The sequence below is a fragment of the Entelurus aequoreus genome, linkage group LG16 (assembly GCF_033978785.1).
Source record: "Entelurus aequoreus isolate RoL-2023_Sb linkage group LG16, RoL_Eaeq_v1.1, whole genome shotgun sequence".
Lineage (NCBI taxonomy): Eukaryota > Metazoa > Chordata > Actinopteri > Syngnathiformes > Syngnathidae > Entelurus > Entelurus aequoreus.
In genome coordinates, this window is record NC_084746.1 from 8,552,099 (window position 1) to 8,559,598 (window position 7,500).

The 7,500-nt window shown below is 45.5% G+C and overlaps 1 pseudogene; it reads right to left on the minus strand.

The window, feature by feature from the left end:
- The window catches only part of LOC133631439 (dynein axonemal heavy chain 11-like), a 184,463-nt pseudogene extending 177,125 nt beyond the window's left edge, over positions 1 to 7,338 (minus strand).
- Positions 7,339 to 7,500: the final 162 nt, after the last annotated feature.

Below are 7,500 nucleotides of genomic sequence, written 5' to 3' on the forward strand. Positions count from 1 at the left end.
GACTGTATTATGATGATAGTATATATGATTTGTATTTATCTGTATCATGAATCAATTTAAGTGGACCCCGACTTAAACAAGTTGAAAAACTTATTTCGGGTGTTACCATTTAGTGGTCAATTGTACGGAATATGTACTGTACTGTGCAACCTACTAATAAAGTCTCAATCAGCCAATACTAGCGACCACGCAGTCTGATAGTTTATATATCAATGATGAAATCTTAACATTGCAACACATGCCAATACGGCCGGGTTAACTTATAAAGTGACATTTTACATTTCCCGCCACACTTCCGGTTGAAAAAGCCTTCGGAGGATGACGTATGCGCGTGACGTAGCTCGGGGAACAGAGGTATGCCTTCCCCATTGAATACAATACAAAAAAGCTCTGTTTTCATTTCATAATTCCACAGTATTCTGGACATCTGTGTTGGTGAATCTTTTGCAATTTGTTTAATGAACAATGGAGACTGCAAAGAAGAACGCTGTATTAGCGGCTGGCTGCAGCAACACAACAAGGATTACTCACTTGGATAGCAGACGCGCTAGCCGATGCTAACCGGCCACCGCACGGATGATCGGGTGAAGTCCTTCATCGCGCCGTCGATCGCTGGAACGCAGGTGAGCACGGGTGTTGATGAGCAGATGAGGGCTGGCTGGCGTAGGTGGAGCGCTAATGTTTTTATCATAGCTCTGTGAGGTCCGGTTGCTAAGTTGCTAAGTCAGCCTTAGCATCGTTAGCAACAGCATTGTTAAGCTTTGCCAGGCTGAGATCTATTAACCGTGTAGTTACATGTCCATGGTTTAATTTATTGTTGATCTTCTGTCTATCCTTCCAGTCAGGGATTTATTTATTTTGTTTCTATCTGCATTTGAGATAGACGAAGCTCATGCTAATTAGCATGAGCTTCGCCGATGTATTGTCGTGGAGATAAAGGGCACTGAATGTCCATTTTGCGTTCTCGACGCTCATTTTCAAGAGGATATAGTATCCGAGGTGGTTTAAAATACAAATCCGTGATCCACAATAAAAAAAGGAGAGGGTGTGGAATCCAATGAGCCAGCTTGTACCTAAGTTACGGTCAGAACGAAAAAAAATATGTATTTCACTGCATTGCCTTCCGGCTCACCACAACGGCTCGATACAGCGTCCGCATTACTGAAGACGCCGCACCGATCCGCCTGTCGATCTCACGATCCACTCTTCCCTCACTCGTGAACAAGACTCCGAGGTACTTGAACTCCTCCACTTGGGGCAGGGTCTCCTCCGCAACCCGGAGATGGCACTCCACCCTTTTCCGGGCGAGAACCATGGATTCGGACTTGGAGGTGCTGATTCTCATCCCAGTCGCTTCACACTCAGCTGCGAACCGATCCAGCGAGAGTTGAAGATCCTGGCCAGATGAAGCCATCAGGACCACATCATCTGCAAAAAGCAGAGACCTAATCCTGCAGCCACCAAACCAGATCCCCTCAACGCCTTGACTGCGCCTAGAAATTCTGTCCATAAAAGTTATGAACAGAATCGGTGACAAAGGGCAGCCTTGGCGGAGTCCAACCCTCACTGGAAACGTGTCCGACTTACTGCCGTCAATGCGGACCAAACTCTGGCACTGATCATACAGGGAGCGAACCGCCACAATCAGACAGTCCGATACCCCATACTCTCTGAGCACTCCCCACAGGACTTCCCGAGGGACACGGTCGAATGCCTTCTCCAAGTCCACAAAGCACATGTAGACTGGTTGGGAAAACTCCCATGCACCCTCAAGGACCCTGCCGAGAGTATAGAGCTGGTCCACAGTTCCACGACCAGGACGAAAACCACACTGTTCCTCCTGAATCCGAGGTTCGACTATCCGGCGTAGCCTCCTCTCCAGCACACCTGAATAGACCTTACCGGGAAGGCTGAGGAGTGTGATCCCACGATAGTTAGAACACACCCTCCGGTTCCCCTTCTTAAAGAGAGGAACCACCACCCCGGTCTGCCAATCCAGAGGTACCGCCCCCGATGTCCATGCGATGCTGCAGAGTCTTGGCAACCAAGACAGCCCCACAGCATCCAGAGCCTTAAGGAACTCCGGGCGGATCTCATCCACCCCCGGGGCCTTGCCACCGAGGAGCTTTTTAACTACCTCAGCCCCAGAAATAGGAGAGCCCACCACAGATTCCCCAGGCACTGCTTCCTCATAGGAAGACGTGTTGGTGGGATTGAGGAGGTCTTCGAAGTATTCTCTCCACCGATCCACAACATCCGCAGTCGAGGTCAGCAGAACACCATCCTCACCATACACGGTGTTGATAGTGCACTGCTTCTCCTTCCTGAGGCGGCGGATGGTGGTCCAGAATCGCTTCGAAGCCGTCTGGAAGTCGTTTTCCATGGCTTCCCCGAATTCCTCCCATGTCCGAGTTTTTGCCTCCGCGACCGCCAAAGCCGCACACCGCTTGGCCTGTCAGTACCTGTCCGCTGCCTCAGGAGTCCTATGAGCCAAAAGAACCCGATAGGACTCCTTCTTCAGCTTGACGGCATCCCTCACCGCCGGTGTCCACCAACGAGTTCTAGGATTACCGCCACGACAGGCACCAACTACTTGCGGCCACAGCTCCAATCAGCCGCCTCGACAATAGAGGTGCGGAACATGGTCCATCCGGACTCAATGTCCAGCACCTCCCTCGTGACATGTTCAAAGTTTTTCCGGAGGTGGGAATTGAAACTCTCTCTGACAGGAGACTCTGCCAGACGTTCCCAGCAAACCCTCACAATGCGTTTGGGCCTGCCAGGTCTGTCCGGCATCCTCCCCCACCATCGCAGCCAACTCACCACCAGGTGGTGATCGGTAGAAAGCTCTGCCCCTCTCTTCACCTGAGTGTCCAAAACATGAGGCCGCAAATCCGACGACACAACTACAAAGTCGATCATGGAACTGCGGCCTAGGGTGTCCTGGTGCCAAGTGCACATATGGACACCCTTATGTTTGAACATGGTGTTCGTTATGGGCAATCCGTGACGGGTACAAAAGTCCAATAACAAAACACCGCTCGGGTTCAGATCCGGGCAGCCAGGTTTCCTCTCCAGGTTTCACTGTCGCTGCCAACATGAGCATTGAAGTCCCCCAGTAGAACGAGGGAATCACCCGGGGGAGCACTCTCAAGTACCCCCTCGAGTGAATCCAAAAAGGGTGGGTACTCTGAGCTGCGGTTTGGCGCGTAAGCGCAAACCACAGTCAGGACCCGTTCCCACACCCGAAGGCGGAGGGAAGCTACCCTCTCGTCCACCGGGTTGAACTCCAACATGCAGGCTCTGAGCCGGGGGGCAACAAGAATTGCCACCCCAGCCCGTCGCCTCTCACTGCCGGCAACGCTAGAGTAGAAGAGAGTCCAGCTCTCTCGAGAGAACTGGGTTCAAAGCCCTTGCTGTGCGTCGAAGTCAGTCCGACTATGTCTAGCCGGAACTTCTCCACCTCGCGCACTAGCTCAGGCTCCTTCCCCCCCCAGCGAGGTGACGTTCCACGTCCCAAGAGCTAGCTTCTGTAGCCGAGGATAATAACTACAATAAAGTCCATTCTATCCTAAAAACTTGCTACTTTAGCTCGACTCGTCGTTTTTCTCCCACTCTTCTACACTTTACTATAAATAAAAACGCGCCTTAAAAAGTGAAACTTGCTAATTATTACTTTTTTTTCTCTTTACCTTAAGAGTGTTGAGGATTCCAAATGGCATTCCACGTAAGTCCTCGCAGAACAAGGCGCGTGTCTTCAGATTGACGAACCTGCCCTGTTCCTCTCCTCCTCGTCCTAGAAAAGATGCTAATCAGGTTTCCCAATCACATTAGCATGCTTGTAACGAGTACGCTAAGTCACACATTAGAATATGATCCATAATTCATTGTTGTCTCGCATTCATTACTCACGCTGCTCAATGTTTGACCTAGGGCTGGGCCATATGGCAAAATGATCACGATTCATTTCAGAATTTGATATTTTTTAATTAAAGCCCCGTGCAGGATTATAGTGAGTACTTCCTGTTTGCTACTGCAGTATTTTGTTACAGACATCTGTGCCATGTTGGATTGAGGTAATACAATATGTGCTCACAGCTGTCATTGTGTTCATATATATCATTGTGTTCATATATATATCATTGTGTTCATATATATATATCATTGTGTTCATATATATATCATTGTGTTTACTAGAGGTGCAACCTTACAGGTAATACATGCTAACATTGTGTTCATATACAGTGGTGGTCAAAAGTGTACGTACACTTGTAAAGAACATGATGTCATGGCTGTCTTGAGTTTACAATCATTATTATTTATTTGTGATGTAGTGATTGGAGCACATACTTGTTGGTCACAAAAAACATTCATGAAGTTTGCTTCTTTTATGAATTTATTATGGGTCTACTGAAAATGTGAGGGTCAAAAGTATACATACAGCAATGTTAATATTTGCTTCCTTGGCAAGTTTACCTGCAATAAGGCGCTTTTGGTAGCCATCCACAAGCTTCTGTTTGACCACTTGACCACTAAATTGCTGCAGTTCAGCTAAATGTGTTGCTTTTCTCACATGGACTTGTTTCTTCAGCATTGTCCACACCTTTAAGTCAGGACTTTGGGAAGGCCATTCTAAAACCTTCATTCTAGCCTGATTTAGCCATTCCTTTACCACTTTTGAGGTGTGTTTGGGGTCATTGTCCTGTTGGAACACCCAACTGCGCCCAAGACCCAACCTCCGGGCTGATGACTTTAGCTTGTCCTGAACAATTTGGAGCTAATCCTCCTTTTTCATTGTCCCATTTAAAGCAGCAGTTCCATTGGCAGCAAAACAGGCCCAGAGCATAATACTACCACCACCATTTTTGGCGGTAGGAATGGTGTTCCTGGGATTAAAGGCCTCACCTGTTCTCCTCCAAACATATTGCTGGGTATTGTGGCCAAACAGCTCCATTTTTGTTTCATCTGACCACAGAACTTCCCTCTCCCCAGCCACTTGGTCCAGCTCCTCCCGGGGGATCCCGAGGCGTTCCCAGGCCAGCCGGGAGACATAGTCTTCCCAACGTGTCCTGGGTCTTCCCCGTGGCCTCCTGCCGGTCGGACGTGCCCTAAACACCTCCCTAGGGAGGCGTTCAGGTGGCATCCTGAGCAGATGCCCGAACCACCTCATCTGGCTCCTCTCCATGTGGAGGAGCAGCGGCTTTACTTTGAGCTCCTCCCGGATGGCAGAGCTTCTCACCCTATCTCTGAGGGAGAGACCCGCCACCCGGCGGATCTGTGAAGTAAATAATGAATATTAAAAAATAGAGATGTCCGATAATATCGGCCGGCCGATAATCCGATAAATGCTTTAAAATGTAATATCGGAAATTATCGGTATCGTTTTTTTTTTATTATCGGTATCGTTTTTTTTTTTTTTTTATTAAATCAACATAAAAAACACAAGATACACTTACAATTAGTGCACCAACCCAAAAAACCTCCCTCCCCCATTTCCACTCATTCACACAAAAGTGTTTCCTTCTGTTATTAATATTGTGGTTCCTACATTATATATCGATATATATCAATACAGTCTGCAAGGGATACAGTCCGTAAGCACACATGATTGTGCGTGCTGCTGGTCCACTAATAGTACTAACCTTTAACAGTTAATTTTACTCATTTTCATTAATTACTAGTTTCTATGTAACTGATTTTATATTGTTTTACTTTCTTTTTTATTCAAGAAAATGTTTTTAACTTATTTATCTTATTTTATTTTATTAATTTAAAAAAAAAAAGGACCTTATCTTCACCATACCTGGTTGTCCAAATTAGGCATAATAATGTGTTAATTCCACAACTGTATATATCAGTATCGGTATCGGTTGATATCGGTATCGGTAATTAAAGAGTAGGACAATATCGGGATATAGGATATCGGCAAAAAGCCATTATCGGACATCCCTATTAAAAAACAATTACAAAAAAAAATAATAATACAAAATAACTAACATCTTTTTTTTTCTTACAATGTGTCGACTTTTTTCTTATGAAATTGGGAACAATTTTTCATATGCTTTCTGTTTCTGTAATTTGCAATATTTTCTCGTAAAATGATGACTTTTTCGTGCAAAATGGTGACATTTGTCATATAAAAATCTGACTTATCACAATATTGCCAATTTTTTTTGTTGTTCTTGTAAAATAGTGACATATTCTGAGTAAAATTGTGACTTTTGTCACACTTTTGCCAAGTAAAATTCCGATTATTATTATAATATTGCCCAAAATGTTAAAGTTCTCTTATAAAAGTGTGACTTTTGTCGAGTCAAAATTACGACTCTTTTCTTTAAAATTGCCAAAGGGTTAAGCTTTTCTTGTCAAATTGTGACTGTTGTTGAGTAACATTCAAACTTTTATCATAATATTGCACAAATGTTCAGTTTTTATTGTCAAATTTTGACTTGCGTTGAGTAAAATGAAGACTTATTATAATACTGCCAAAATTCCAAGTTTTTTCCCGTAAAATTCCAACTCATTTTTCACAACAAGCTTTTTTATATTTGCATAGTATGTATGTATTATTAATGTTGTAAATACACTTCTTTATATATCTAGAAAGGCTGGTCCTAAAGAGGGAGGCATTTTCCTCAGGTCTCAAGAAGGTAGCAAATACAATAATGTGTGTGTGTGTGTGTGTGTGTGTGTGACGCTCCCACTCAGTGTGTGTAGTGTGTGAAGCAGACAGCTGTTATCTGTCGCTCACAGAATCTCCCATCAGCCCCCTCTTCCTGTCAATCAACGCACCTTGTCGCCAAGTTGATGCTCAAATTAGCTCCTTCTCCTCTGTTTGCCAAAACAACCTGTGTGTGTGTGTGTGTGTTTGTGTGTGTGTGCAAGCCCTATGACCTTGACTCCAGTCCTCAATGAATGAATGAACACATAATTGACTTCCTCACGCCGCAAAACGATTCCCTCAATAAATAAAGAGCAGTGGCAGGTTGACGTGGGTGTCGTCTTTGGCAACCTCCTAATAAAAGCGCCGCTCCATTGGTGGTTCATCAAATAAAATGGGACACTAAGGCTCGTGAATGACACAGACAAGGCCGGCCCCTGGCATAAAAACACTCCATGCGGTGGTTTGGGGCCACAAACATCCCGTGACATAGAGGTCAATTTAGTCAACTAGAGGGGAATTTGTTATTCGGGGGAGGGACAGCAGGGGTATTATGGGATGTAAAGTAGTTTGGTGCTTACCATGTAAGTATTTACAGCCTCTGGCAGACGGCATGAGTGACCTTCTGTGAATCTAATCATGCAGAAGAGGATTTGCCTCTGTTCCTCTGGTCTGGGCGCTTGCTCCCTCACCTGTCCCTGATTGGCAAACAGGACACACCTGTCCCTGGTTGCAAATCAGGATGCTTGTTATGCCAGCCATGTCCTCTGGATGGGGCTGAATCATTTGTTTTGTATGCGTTGTGCTTCACACGTGTTTGCATATTGCCCAGCTGCACA